The sequence below is a fragment of the Bombus pyrosoma genome, linkage group LG9 (assembly GCF_014825855.1).
Source record: "Bombus pyrosoma isolate SC7728 linkage group LG9, ASM1482585v1, whole genome shotgun sequence".
Classification (NCBI taxonomy): domain Eukaryota; kingdom Metazoa; phylum Arthropoda; class Insecta; order Hymenoptera; family Apidae; genus Bombus; species Bombus pyrosoma.
In genome coordinates, this window is record NC_057778.1 from 10,761,691 (window position 1) to 10,777,344 (window position 15,654).

The 15,654-nt window shown below is 43.0% G+C and overlaps 1 protein-coding gene across 7 annotated transcripts in view; it reads left to right on the forward strand.

The window, feature by feature from the left end:
• Positions 1–15,654, forward strand: part of LOC122571038 (retinoic acid receptor RXR-alpha-B) — a 67,282-nt gene that overhangs the window by 8,705 nt on the left and 42,923 nt on the right. Inside the window, exon 1 of one of the 7 annotated variants that reach the window (XM_043734224.1) lies at positions 13,920–13,936. The exons of 1 other annotated variant lie outside the window; for it this stretch is intronic. The gene's annotated coding sequence lies outside the window, so the exon portion shown is untranslated. Of the gene's footprint in view, positions 1–13,919; positions 13,937–14,270; positions 15,139–15,654 lie in introns of those variants that run through there. 5 more of the 7 variants (XM_043734223.1, XM_043734219.1, XM_043734218.1 and 2 more) reach the window with 5 other exon arrangements.

A 15,654-nucleotide genomic window follows, 5' to 3' on the forward strand; every position in this document is an offset into this window, starting at 1 on the left:
CACGAAACCCATATTCGGGTGTCGCTTATTTGACTACTTGCGAAGGATCGTCGTAGGTATTTGAAAAGATATTCCATAATAATAAAACTGTTGTTGAATTGTTATAAAAGTAATACGAAAATGGTTTGTTATAAAAGTAACACGAAAATGGTTTATTAAAAAAATTATTTAGCATGTAAAACTGAGGTTGGTCGGGACAATTTGGTCAATAAGTTGTTGTTTTTTTTTCAAATTCTTTCGTGCCTTTGTTCGGTCCATTCGACGTCTTTTATTTGCATAATATAGTTTGCATGCACGTCTAATGCTTGTTCCGCAATCATAAGCCTCGTAAAAGCCTTCTTTTTCACTGTTATCTGACTTACTAAGAAATGAGTTTTCAATTTTTCTTTCGACATTGTAACGAATTAGGGCAGAGATTTTAAGTTATACCGTTCGTTGCTCGGCCAAGATTCAAACTGATTTTGTAGAAAGTGGAGAAATGAGAAACAAATGCGAAGAAATGGAAGCAAAAGAAACGAGAGGCAAGACCGCCAGATGAGCGACTCGCATTATGAAAATATCGATGGGAGCACCGAGCAGAGAACGCTTGGTACTGCTGCACGCGTGGCCTGACGGAGATTTTTTTGAAAACAGGCGTGCCAGTCAACGTGTTAACAATATTCTTAGGTTCAAACGAATCCACGGTCAACGGGAAACTCTTTGTACAATAGTTTGTATTTTCTCTGTATCGCAAATTACGTTAGCTGTATCGCTTGGTATCTTCTCCTTGGTAAACTCTCCAAGGAGATCTCAATAAAAGACTGCCTGGATCTCGTTTGTCAATTACATATTGATTAGAAATATCAACAAAATTCCAGGCGCCGTTGCTAGGCAGTTCTGCATAGAGCCGACATTGCTCCTGGCCGGGGCTTGTCCGTTAATACAGCGTGTCCCTCAATATCGGAACTTCTTCTGTCAGGTTAAACGTTCATCCCGTGACCGTGGCTACGTTCAGCGACCAGTTGCGTCACCTCGAGCCCAAGTATTTCAAAAGAAAAGCTCGATGTCTCTACATCTCCGACATATATATATGAGTATATGTATATATATATGAGTATATGTATATAAATACGTATATAAATTTGTTCAGAATTTTGTTAACCGAAATAATGTTATAGGAACACTAAATTTACACTTGGAATTAATATTAGAATAATTATATATTTATTTTATGAATATCATTGAATTTTATTGAATATCATTGTGGCGTTTTATCATATCCGACTAAATTATAGCGCTGATCACGTTGGCGTTTCCTTTTCTTTCTTATATTTAGGCAAATTCTTATACCGTTTGATTAAATTCTGAATTTTATTGGTGGTTTGTTGTACTTGGATTTGTCCTCTTCGAGATTAATTTAGATTTTTGTTGAGAATTTTGGACCTTAATAGCCGAAATAATTACACTTAGAATTAATATTAGAATTGTTATATATTCATTTGATGGACGATTTCTAAGATATTCATCGATACACACTCGCACGCGTCTCACCACTTTCTTCCATACTCGACTGTTAACCGACTGAACTGTTTACATTCGTCTGTTTTCGAGACGCCACGCACACACACTTTCACACACTGATACTCACATACAAGTATCTCTACTACGCATCTAACCTAGTTCAGCACAGAAAATTATACATATCTCAATAAATTTATCGGCTAATTTGTTTTGGTTTCCTTGACATAGCCGTTAGTTTTCTCCCAAATTATCTTTCAGAAGGAGTTTTAATCCGTGCAGTTCGTGTCGTTAAGATCAGACGATCCCATCGTTACAGTAACAAGCTGCGTTTTCCGCGTCGCAGTGTAATTTTATTATATACGATAATTATTATAATTGATTTCTTCCTGAATAATTGAAATCGCATGCTACAGAAGAAAAATGTTCCTTAATTGGCAAAACATTCAAATTATCAATGTAAATACGTAATATATAATGTAGTTCTTTACCACATAATAAGAAATTAATTTACGTGGATATATTAACCGTATATCGTATTATTCTTATTCGTTACTCATTTACGATCATTCTAATACATCTACCAAGTGACTTTCAGCGTTCATAAGAAAATTGCCTACGATTACTGTCGACTATAGTCGCAGGAAATTCTCGCCATCTCTTTTACTTTTTTCGCTTTCGAGAATTCAAGGTTACTTTCGGAATCAATTTTCAGCAGTTAGATCCAATATTTCGACAAAAAGAGAGGATAATCTTCAAGGTGAATTAAAGGGCACGGAGAAAAAACACGGCCTTCCGACTGTCCTCGCGTACAGCTTTTTAGATTTCAGTGAAATTATCTTTTTACTTGCACGTTACGTCATCGTTGTAATTTTTATCTGGTTGCATGGCCGACTGGTATCGCTTTTGCGATCGTCGTTTCTTGTTCGTGTCTCGAGCGAGAACATGACCCGTCTGATCATTAAAAGTCACCGGAACTAATGATCATCGCGACGTCTCTTGAGAGGCTTCGTTTGAAAAACACGAAAGATGTAAATACAATTTGTAACATAAATCAATGCGCGAATACATTTGCCACGGAGCAATTTAAACGTTGGAATCGGTAAACCAGATTTTTTAACGACTACCCGAGATAAAGAAACGAATTGAAACGTAGACTGTCGTCGGAACGAGGTTGCTTATATAATTTATACTTAACGAATCTTCTTTTTGGTAAATCGTATATTCTACTTTTGAGATATCGCTTTTGTTAACGTTTCGCGGCTAAAAACGTACGGTTAAAAGGTGTTTGCTTTTCTGCGCGATTGCTTTCACCGAATTTCTTTGTCGTGATCGCGTCGATTCTCGTGCATGACCAGCGCAACGTCTCGATATCGTGCGTCATATCGAAAAGAGAAAAAAGAAAAAAGAAAAAAAGACGAAGTAACGAGATATTGCAAAGTATGTTCGAAGTACGATAAAGGTACGATGTGTTACGCTTCGTTTCGACGATAAGACGTTGCTTCGCGACGTAATTGTTTTCAGCGGAAATTTTTTATCCCAACGATTCTCTCTCTCTCTCTCTCCGTTCTCGGCTTTTTCTTTTCATTCTTCTCCATCGAAATTGCTCGATGACAGAGCAACCGCGAGGTTTACTCGCCGATGAGAATAATCGAATTGGTCGAACTCGCGGGAATTTTTGTCTTCGTTAAACTCGCCGCGTCCCTTGGATTACCTTTTTATCTAATCTCGTCTTTTTATCGCGACAATTTTCTTCGCTCTCGAGTAGACACGTAAGATTTGAAGAAATAAGAGGAAGGAGACAAAGTATTTTACAGACAGCGATAGAATAATTTCGCGTGGAACGCCGATTCGCGCGTGACGTCGTTAAAGCGTTAATTCAAGCAGAATCAACGACAAAACGATGATTTCCTTCGCTTCGTCGAGGAATAGATCGTTTATTTACGATTCAGTCGGAACGTGTTATTCGACGCGATCGAAAGTGGCGGTCGTATTGGCGATAAAACGAGAGGGAACGGCTCTCCACAGCGGTGCCAGGCTTTACGTAACACGGCTAGACCAGGGTCGTCGTCGTTGTTAGTCGCGCTGCTGAAGCTCGATGCACGCCGTGAGGAAAACACGTGGAGTGTGACTGACTCGTTCAAGTTTCCTTCCTTTTCTATCGCGATCGCTATTTATATTTCCGCAAGGCTGCGAGCACGCGTTCAGGTGCGCGTTCGTCGATCGCGTGAATTGCAAAAAAGATTCATCGCTTTGATTTAGACTCGGGTTAACGGTGTATATACGTTTTACAGCGAATACGTCAGGAGAATGAAACGTATATACGGTATGATCCGCTGCAAGACACCAGGTCCACGTTATACGATACTAAAGATTAAAACTAAATCTTTCCTTCTTTCAACGAAATACGATACAACTCCGTCTATTCGAACTTTTCGGAGGATCAACAGTTCGTATCATTGGGTCGCTCGGGAAGTTCGTGCCGGTTTATTTACATTTCGATTCCATGTATTAGGTCGTCGGAAAAGTTTCATTCGTTTTATAAGGAAACAATGGATGCATAATATTTTCCGTTTTATATTATTTCATCGAATCACCTATGATTCATTTTGTTCTATCAAAATAAAGATCGCAACGTTCGACAGATTAGGTTTCACGTTTGTGCAAAGATGCGTCGTTGTAAAAGACGGGTCTGTAAAAGAAAGACGCTTCTCGGACAACCTAATACGTCTATCGAATTATATAAGTGTCATTTTGTATTCCAGTTTCTGCATCCTTCGCGTAACTCGAATCCTTCCAGTACCTTTCAGCTATTTCGGCGAGAAACTTTTCAATGTGATTTTTTATGCCGACCAAATTCCTTAAAAATTGGAACGAACCCATACAATGCGAATCTCAATGCGAAAATCCAACGTTCCTTTCCTCCTATCGTATTGTCCTGCATTCTTCAGCCACGAGGATCAAGAATCGTTGTAAAGGGATTTACTGGAGGACGGATAAGCGGGGAATCGCGAATCGTTGGCGGTGGTCGGTCGCGTCAGGCCATCGATCGCGTCTGCTCCAGGGTGGCGGGACGGTCCGGCGCCGGGGTTGGCGTCGCTATGGTGGGGAAAGTGCACTCGGTGTGCACGAGCAGACCCTATATGCAATTGGCTGGAAAGCGCATCGCTGGAGGGGATGCTGTCGTGTAAAAGAGAGACCGGGCGAAAGGGAGAACGGAGAGGTGTGCGAGAAAAGAGAGGGGTCACGGAAGGGGAAGGCAAGTGCACACACAAAGTAGACATATAGGTCAATGTCGGGACACTCCCGTGCACTGTTTAGCACGACTCACCTACTGACCTACTTGCCTCCTCCTTTTGCGTACTCTGACCAGCTCCTCTCCTAGGTTCCCGGTCTCTCGCGGTTCCAGACGTCGAGACACAGGTGTTATACAGGGTGTGGTCGACATTTTTCTACGAACCTATAGACGAACGATCGATTACGCGTACGTACGTCAAGTTAGGATTGGAATTTTAAATAAGAAAAAATAGGAATACGGAAAATAGTCGGGAAATAATACTCTTACGCGATTCAGATTATTAATACGATCGGAAAGCTACTAACGAGACGTTTCACACGATCGCGTGTAAAAAGATTTTTTCAAAGAATAGCGTGACGATCGGATCAAGATCGAAGGATCGTTGGGAGAAAAACTGACGCGATTACCTGGAACTCGTTAGTCGAAGAAATCGACGAAGGTAAACGCGGTTACTCTCGCCAACACGACATCGTCGGCTTTCCGACACACTTCGTAACGAGCTGTATAACGACCAATTAAAAATCATGAATGTTTACGAAGCGACGTGATTAAAGCATCTGAATCACCTGCGACGAATAGCCAGGAAAATGATCTTGCGTACAAATTTTAATTTCTTTTTTTTCTTTAACTTTTCTTCTCATACATAGAAAGTCGAGCAGTTCTTTACCAGCAATTTGCCGAAAATCAACATTCCTCATTTTCCTGCAACCGTTACAAATAGTCTTGACAAAACTAACGTTCGCTGTACATTTTACGTCGTAATGTTACACGAATACAAAATTCTATCTGATTAATCGTTCATCTGATAATCTGGGTCAATTATCACGAGGCCAGCGGTATTACAGGATAACGAATTTCACTCTAATTACTATGGCTGTCGTGGTATGTTTAATCCACGCGTGTTCGCTGTACATAATTTATTTTTTAAAAGAGATCGCTGTTGAAAAAATACGCGCTGAGGAAGGGGTAGCGGGAAATATCTCCGTTACACGTGTCGGGTACGCGCATCCTTCATAATCCTGACTCATTTGGTTGACCTATATCCGCTTCCAACGGGGAGCGCCGCCTTTATTGTCCTCGTCTTTCCAGACCCACGTATCGTTCTTCTATTTATGCGTTTTCCTCGACAGTCCGCGAAACGATAACGCGTGTTCCATCGATCTGTCCTTTTCCTTTCGAAATATCAGCTGCAAGACGAGTAATCGGAAGATGTGCGATTGTAACGCATAATCTAAACCGAAATGAGACTACACTCCAGTCGGAAACGTCTGCCAGCCAACTTTGCCGTGTATATATATCTCGTAATACATTATAGACAGATAGTTTTACTATTAAATTTAGCTCCCATTTCGACGAAAGGATTCCAACCGTCATTTCCCACCGTTCTATTCTCTTTTCACGAACACGTTGCACGTGTTTCCATGGGAAATCCGCACTTGACCCAATTTCAGCTTGTTCGATAGCCGATGGTCCCGCGAAGTTTCCACGGCAGGCGCTCGGGGGAGGAAAGGTTGGACGCACGAATCGTGTTTCAGCGTGAAATTGCAACGGGAACCTTGACATTCCCGTGAGATCGGCAAATGGAAGCTCGTCACGTAAAGCGCGCTTCCGCGGGGACTATGCATCGGCGAACCACCGACGAAGCTCTCTCCAGGAGCATCCGTAAAGTTCCTCGTTGCTGAACGGACGCGGTTTCGGTTGGTTGCCACGAGTTGCTCCGCATGTAACAAGTTGGAGGAACCGTTACGAAGATTTCGTTGTTCGTCGGGAACAATTACCGGCGATTGTTCGAGAGAATAATTTCTTTGATCGATCGAGTCCTTGATAGTTTATATACTTAAAAAAAAAAAGGAAAAAACGCGTTGATGTCTCCCAAAACGGACGACTAATGAATCGATAAAAATTATTAGCACATTGTCCTTCGGTAGTGAAGTAGTAGAGAATAGTCTCATCAGTCGTTAATTTATATTCGTGTAATTTTGTAATCGATAATATACGATGAGACTGCTGGAATGGATAATATATTTATGTATTTTATATAAAGTCGCCACTAACAAATTATCTCATTTTCTGTTGCAGGTGAGTTACGACGTTCTTGTTCGAATAGAATAGCGATGCTTCGTTACGTAAGTAAGTTATTAACGAAATATGAGCGAAATATGCGAATTTAGGTCGAACGAAACAGGACGATAACGTGCATTAATCGGTAATTTAATAATACCTGTTCATTTTCTACGTCCACTATCTTATGTTTCTTGTATGATATGTCATAGAATTTGTCTAAGAAACCACAGCCTTGCAATTAATAATCCACGAGTTTTTACATATTAAACTCCTTGTTTTTTTTTTTTTTTTTTTAAACTTTCTTAACTATCTACGCCATAGAAGAGTACGTCACCACGCACTCGATAAAGAACGACGAAACAAAGGTATTCTAACGCGAATAGATCAACACTGTCCGGTGAATGGGCTCGAAAGGCGTCGTTCTATTTTTTTATACTCTCTCGTCACACTTGCTCGACGTAAGAACAAACAATAATTCGCTTTCCGTTAAGCACTTTCCTCGGTTGATTGGCTTACGAGAGAGTGCTACCTTAATGCGGTTATCCTTAACTTGGTCAAGGTTTATCTCACGGTCCGAAGGGAGCGTGTACAAGCTGATATAAAATACAAAAATAAAAGAAGAAACGGAAGACGAAGGAGAAACGATCAAGCTCCTTTAACTGTTTCTTTCAACGAGCACCGTTAATGCCGTGTCGTTCTTTCACGATACGACGATCCAAGTATCGATCTAACGAGTGCATCGTTAAAGAAGATTAATTCGTAAAATTTACGATATCGTATACGTATAAACGATACTTGTCACGAACAAGAATAAACCAGATATTTCTAACGGAATACTATTAACGTACTATTCTCTTTTTCCCACGTAACCACTTTTTCTGATTCAGATTCAGATTCTGATTCAGATTCCGTCAGAGATAGCTCGGAATCTTTAACGAACTGAATCGTATTTCTTAAATGTTCCTTGGATGTTGACGCTGTGCTAGATTCGATGCCGTCTTTTCGTCTCTGTTGTTCAAATTTTGTACATTCGTATCGTTCGCGGTGACTTGTTAGCGGCTGATTTTCACAGACGGTGGCGGTATGGTCTGTCTGTTTTGCCGATCATGTAGTCCTGGATGATTTCAGCGTGGCCGGTTCGTAATCGGGACAATAAGGGGATTTATCTTTCTTGTCCATGGATTTTCCATGTATTGGCAGGTAGAAGTCCCGAGTTATGCTATGGATGTAGGTTCTTTTATCCTCTGTTTTCCTTTTTCTTGCGTGATTGGTGAGATCCTAGCAAAGAATCTAAATCGGAGATTCAATCATTTGATAATTGCGCGTTTTTGGATTGATTTTGATGGGGCTTTAATTGCACTTATGGAGCTCGAGTATACGACTAGATTATGAATGTCGTCTGTATAGCGTAGTTCAGTATGCAAGTTTCATGGTGTCCAACAGTGCGTTTGTCTCAGCTGCGACAACTGACATGTGTCTTGATCGTCTGATCCTTGGGCGTGATAGCGATTTCTGAGTTTCTTTCCGATGCATCTGTGTGGATCTTTTTGTACCTTGGGTATTTCTTGTCCAATTCCAAGAACTTTGTTCCATGCTCCTGCTTGCTCGTTCATCTTTTGGGTCGGTTGTCCGAATCCGCGTTGAATCGAAGAATCTTCATCGTCCATTTTCCTTCATCGTGCATACTTAGAGCGAGGTATTATTATTTTATTCGATCTTTAGAAAGGTGTCCATTGCCGAAGAACGTATAATATCACGTTTAAATAAAATTATTACCGACGTCCTCGCACCAGGATACCACGTTATCTGACAATCTTCGCAAAGATATATAATCGTTGTAAAATATCCAGCGCCAAAGGAAGTCGACTCGTCAGATTTATAACGTAACGTCTATCTCATGTCTGTCTCAAAACAGGTGTAGATCTGTCTACTTCAAACGGAATACGAACATGACAGCGAAAAGCAACAGCGATGCAAGAAGAAGCGCAGAGAGCATCCGTCACACAGGCAACACGCTAAATCGGCCATAACTCAACAGGAATTGACTCGAGAACGCTTTTATTGACGCTTCCTCGTTCGCTTTGATAAGCGTCCTGACATACCACACGCTCTTTTCTGTTTCACACGTCGCGTCCCGTCGCTTCTCTTCCGGTGTCTCAAGAATCGGCCGGCGTGTTGTCGTCGTTCTTCCGCGAATTTACAAACTTTGGATCGCTTTCAAACGTATTGGGTGAACGAACTATTTATACGATCGCCTATGAACGGACAGTTCGTCTCTGTCGGCAGAGAAAAGAGGAAAATTTTAGGATCGTTGTTGATTCCTCCGTCGCAATGCGGTGGTCACGTAAGTTGTCCTTGACTGTTCTCTCTCCGTCTTTCTGGCAACTTGCTTCGGTGAATCCCTTCCACCCATACCTGATTGGTCATCCTTCCTCTCGTTCCCCGTCAACGAGCATTATTTATAGCGGGATGTAAGTGCATATGCAATCGCCACGGTGTGACCGATCCAGTGCACCCAAGACCAAACGTGTCGACTGATTTGATGGATCGCTTTGGATGCATCACGCTTTTGGACCGGCTGCTGAAGTTCATAGGCGTCCAAGCGACTGGCTGAGTTCCCAGAATTCTTCGCATAAAATGAAGAAAGTGGTAACGTGGATTATTATCGGAAATTTTTTCAGAATGGTTTAACGCGTGGAATTTTAAACGTGGATGATTACTTACGAGAATCTTTTTATTTCAAGGAACGTAATACACGATACGAATTTACGATGTAGTTTCTTAGATTTGAATATTCTATAGAGTAAGAAACGTATATGTGAATCGTAATTTCAAAGAAACAATTTATCTCTGCAGTTTATGTAGTATAATTGGAGGTCCATCGTGACGTAAGATATATCGACTACATAATAAATATCACTTGTAATGAATCTAATTTACTTTCAAAAATTGCCAGTATAAAATATGCAAAATAATTTCTTAAGACCTCGTGACGCTCAGCTTGTTAATTATTCGAATCTTATTGATTTTCGATAGCAGTTTCAATTTTGCTATTCCAATTGTTAATTTCAGAATAGGAGAAATCACGCGAAGCTTCCAAAGTGGAATCGTAGTTCCGTTATTTTTTTTTGTCTTGGTACGTAGAATTTAACTGTGGTATCCTGCCTTCAAACGGTTCGATTGTATAACACGTAGCACGGTTTATACTTTTCTGCACTTTAGATTCTCTGTTGGTATTCGCGTTACAAACTTTCTTGAACATCGAACGAGGTAACCCAAGGCGATTTTTATCGATTACCTATCCCATTTACATTGACGCGTTTTCTTAATTGATTTTCTTCGACACTTTTTATTAGCTATCCATTGAAAGTCAGATTACTCAAACGAGCTAAAATATCTATATTCCTGCACTTGCACGGTACTCTTTGGCGACACACAGCGAATTTACAATGGCCAATTACCTCGACTGTTAACCGGTCCCGATCGTGACACATTCGAGGCGTGTTCGAGCGTCAAACTTTTCGAACCTTCTTTCGGCATCCCCTTGGTAATTTTTTCGGGGGACGTGTGTCCACTCCTGAACGGGGATGTGTTTTTTTTTTCTCCTAAGAAAACGACATCCAACGGCGTTAGTTCGTCGCTTATTAGGTTTCAAGGAACGATTAACCCTGAAAAATTGCGAGCTTTCATGGGTGAACAATGCCCGGGCTGATTGGTACTCGCTTTAGAATTAGAACCCGAATTTTGCATTGTGCAACCGGACCAACAGCGAAACAGCTGCACCGCCGTTGCTTTCTTCTGGCTTGCATCGAACCGACACTCCTTTTTTTACTTCTTTCTTTCTTTCTTTCTTTCTTTTTTCTCGATTCTTTTTTTCTCTTCCTCCTTCCTTGCCTCGCTTCAACTTCCTCCGCATTCGAGTTACGCTTCCGTCGTATCTTAATCGAATGGACGTTAGTACCGTGTCTTTTTTACCTTGTCCGTTTGCGACGTTTGATGGAGATGAGATTGCTCAGGTGCAACTCATCGATGACATTGCGCTTTTGCCTTTTTACCTTCGTACTGTTCACGTATCATATTGCAGAGGAGAAAAATCTTTTTTCCTTTATATTTTGTTCGGATGCAAATTTAATAAAGCGCGATTCGTCATCGACACGCAGTCTTTTACGTTATATCGCTGTACGGTTAATATGTCGTATTTTAAGACAGAAAAGTTCATGGTAAGTTGAGTTTGCGATATCAGTGACGTCGATTAAATTCATAAAAACTATAGTTTTTGAATATTTAATAATGCAATTGCTTACGAGTATTGTTCTAAAATGAAATTTAGATTTTAATTATCTAGAATTTTGTTCATTTTGTTCATTAAAATTCCTTCGGATAAAAGAATTCGATTTCGGACGAAAGGAATTAATTTCGTTGATTTTTCTCGCGCGTTTTGCAACCTTTCTAAGGTCCAAAAGACCATACAACATCCCTGACGATCGAACGAGGGAGAAACCAGTTTCGACGAAGAATGCAAACGGAATATCCTCAAGTCCTGTTAACCTTTCCTCGTCCTACTCACCTGTTCGTAAAAACAAGCAAGGATACTTTTGCTCCGTTCTATACCGGTGTCAAAGTACTTCGTTCTATCGGTGTTATTTACAAAACAATATCTCATCACTAGGAATTGAAACAACAAATTTTGAAACTTAACTCCTTTACGATATCATAAACCAATTAAATACTTTTTAATCAGGCAAATAATTTTCCATTGCACTTTCGAATAAGAGTATAGTAATCTCGTTAATTCTGCTTCTACGTGTAGTACACCAACGACTAAAAAGATTTCGCGCGAATCGCTAAGACGTGCCATAAAGAAGGCTGTCGTGTTATTAAAGTTAACGACCTCCGTTTTATTAAAAGAACCGTTCTTTGAAACAGTATCTCATCGATTCCAGCCGGAGCAATCGTAAACAACTTTTAAATCGCAAAAAGCAGAAGAAACCGCTCGCGAAGCTAGCGTACGCTGCGAGCGGGTGTTGCACAACCGCGATGGACGCACGAAACGCGCCATAAAACTGCGAAGTCGCAGAACGCAACGGGACAAGGCTGAGGCAGCGCGCGCGCGCGCTGAGATTCGTTTCCTCGATCCTCCGTGGCGAGCACGTAATAAACTTTAAAGCTGGCAAGACGACTCAAATGCGTCCGCGGAGAGTGTGCACGAATCCCGCGATAGCGAGTAGGTGGCTAACCTTGAGGACCACTTATGCGATCGACGCTCGCGTTCGCGCGTGCACGCACGCGCACACACCGACGCATAGTCGAGCACGCACGAGCTGCAGCAGCGAACGCAGACACGCGACGCTACTCCTATGAACGCGATAGTCAGCCGTGTACACACACGCGCGCACACACACACACGCCGCTGATTATCGTGCATCTACATAGAACGTCGGTTAGCTGGCATATGGGCCAAACGGTTTCGAAAAGAGTGAAAAAGAAAAAAGATAGAGAGAAAAAGAAAAGGGGAAGCATCGGGGAACTTCCTCAAAGGGCGAGTTTGATTGCTGCGAGGACAACGAAACGGGTGTGTCTAGTATGTTGCGGTGAATCAAGAAAGGTATCGGAGCAGGTGCGGTACATCGTTCGTGGACATGTTCCGTTCCACGAAAGGCCGCTGCAAGGATAGTTCTTTCCGCGCATTACGCTGTTAACAAAGAAAGCGGAGGCTGCCAGCATGAACAAGTTCAGAGTTAAAAGCGAGACGACGATTAACCTCTTGTCGTGTAATATCGCGCTATGCCGATGACGTGATTTTCGTTCCAAACGCAAATTCCGTACTCCGAAGAAAATTTATCCGCGATTCTTTAACGAGGATTATCGATACGGATTGCGCATGAAAAATATATTACAGCGGTGAATAAGTAAAAATAGTCGGAACGATGTCTATCGATAGACGAACGTCGATGTTTAGCGTGAAACTGGTACTGGATCGTTTGTATCGTCGGTCACGTATCTGCACGAGTGGTCCGCGCGTCGCTATTGGCATGTCGCGAACGAGCTTTATCGACTCGCGATACAGAAAAGGGAAACGATCGTTCGCGACACTCGGCTTTATCTTCGTCAGCAATCTGGCCGCGTTGTCCATTTATACCTGGTATCGAGCGTGTCTGCGTCGATGAAGAATCGACTGCGGCTGGTCGTTAATTATAATCGTTTCGGCGCGATTCTTCGGTATTTCGTACGTTCCGATTCGCGCTCGTTCCGCCGTCGCGCGGCTAAGAATAGCTTCTCGCGGCTCGGCAACTCCTTTCGTCGCGGCGCGTTTTAAACACGCCTTTACGAAAACGCGCGTATCTGATGCAGCATCTCGGTCGGGCATTCGTTACGAGCGTAGCGTAAATCTTCGTTAAAGGTACCTAGCTGCGGCTTATTTCCCTTATCAGATTCGTTGTTACATGTTCGGTGCCGGAGGTGTATATTTCGGTCACCTGGTAGAAATCCCCATGCAAGGCTCGCCGTCGCGCACGCTCGACATTGCGAACCGCTCCCTTCCCCTTCGCTTTCGACGATTTCCCTCACTACCGTGCCATTGGACGAGCCAGCTCGCGACGGTAGAGGGGGACGAAGAGGGGAGGTCGATTCTCCCGTTTCGGCCGTGCACTAGAACTTGACTCCTAAGCTCGACAGTGACGGCGCAAGCTCTATCTGCGTTTCTCCGTCCCTCTTCATTTCCTTTCTGCTCTTATTCGCATACGTCGTTTCTTCCTATCTCCCTCGTTCTAATATCTCCTCCTTTCCCCTACCTCGCTCGCATCGCACCAAACTCGCTCGAAGACCTCGAGCGGTAAGGTTACATTTCTATCGTCAAGTATTACACGTTTTTATCGATTATGGATAGCCGTATATCGTCGCACTGACTATGTTTTCCTCGCATTCGCGTTACGTAGATCGGACCGATAGAATAGAAAGTTGGGATTTCGCTTTCACGCGCGGTTTTTATTTTACGAGCCGACGAATCGGCCTGTGACCTACTTCGCGCGATCGTCGATAGACTGATCGAGAATATTCTACGAAGAAAAAATTTCAAAGGTACAATTACGATTACTCGTTGAAATATATGGAAAACGTATGTGTTCGATCGATGATCGAAAATCGCTTGTCGTCCCGTGCTCGACATTTTCCTACGAAGAAAAGTGCAAGTAGAGACGGAACGTTACTTGTCAGACGGGGCTCGCTTGCACTCCTTCCTTCTTCAGCGTTCTCCCCTTGTCGCCCCTCTACGCGGTCCGCTGCCACCTTTTCGTCCTCCATCGCCTTCTCCTCGTCCTTCACCTCCTCTCGATCCTCTATTGTCCCTCTCTTGCTTCTCCCGTGGCTCTCCCTCCTCCTGCACCCTTCCTCCGTCCTCCCTGTCCCCACCCCGCCGCCCTACCGGCTGCACGCTCACATGCAACGAACGAGACCGGCCGGCTGGCACTCAGTTGCCTTTAGCGCCGTGCATCTCCGAGTCAGTTAGTCAGTCAGTCAGTCAGTCATTGAGTCAGTTAGTCGGTGAGTCGGGTCGACGATACACGCGCGACGGAGGTATCGTCTCTGCTCTAAACTACTTGCACTCTCTTTTCGCCCGTAACCTTCTTCCCCTCCTCTTCTCCCTTTCTCCCTTTCTCGTTGTGTTCTTTGTCGTTCTATCTTGCGAAATTTATTCGCGTCGCGGGTCATTCGGTCGTGTCGTGTGTTGCTGGCCGCGTGCTTCTCTATTCGCGGCACGTGTGTAACGCTCTGGACGCGGTGCAATATGTGCGTCCGTAGCCCTCGTCGCGTGCGCTGCCTACGTCTCGTCAAACCGAGCCAACTTGCTCGTTTCTAGGAAGTTGGAAACGTGTATCGCGACACGTGCGTAAGTACGATATCGAACGAACAAACAAATCCAACTCCAGTGCGTTAGGAAATTTCCACGTCAACTGTACGAGGTGCAATAACTGTGCTCGTATGTCCCGTCGAGGATCGGTCATAGGGAATGCGTAGTACGTAGTCGCGTTTGTGAAGCGCGCTCGTATTTTCGTCGTTGTTTCTCCGACAGAGCGGTGCAACAGTGATCTGTGAACGGTATTCCGTTCACGCGCGCTACAGCGAAAGGATTGCTTTTGGAATCCCGAATGTTGAAAGGATCATCGTCGTGTCCTCCTTTGCCCAGTGGGAAAGATTCGACTGTGCGTCTATATGCAAACGAGTGCAACAGTGAAGTTCAATGTCAGAAATTCGCATGCTTGTTTTCTCCTTTTTTCTTCTCGGTACGCGTTGAATATTAACACCACTATACCACGCTCCTATATCTCGCTACATTTTCCTAAAGTTCATACAGGTCAATTATCGAACGACTCTTAGTAAAAAGAGAATTTCTTTCGCGTATGACGATAATAAGAAGACTAACGATATAACGCGCGATATTTAAAACCAGACGTTCCAAATTTGTTACCTCTGTGATAGATGCAAAATCTTTGTCCGTGGTTTCGTACTCGAAGATTTTTGTCAAAGTATACCAGTGTTGTTCGAAAAGCGATCGAACGCGAAGTGTTTATCGGTGTAACGTCGTAGCACGGGCATAGTTTGTCGACATACGTAGATAAGCGTCTCCGATCCTTCGTTGCGTTTATGGTGCATAAAAAGTGCACGGTGCTTCTAACGCGCAATTGCGGCCCGTTGTGTTCTGCCTCTTGCGGTAACAATGCGACTCGACCTTCGTGGATTAGTAAAAAGGGAATGTCGTACCTGTTGTGCTTCTTCTTCGCGTACAGTTGCAGCTTCGA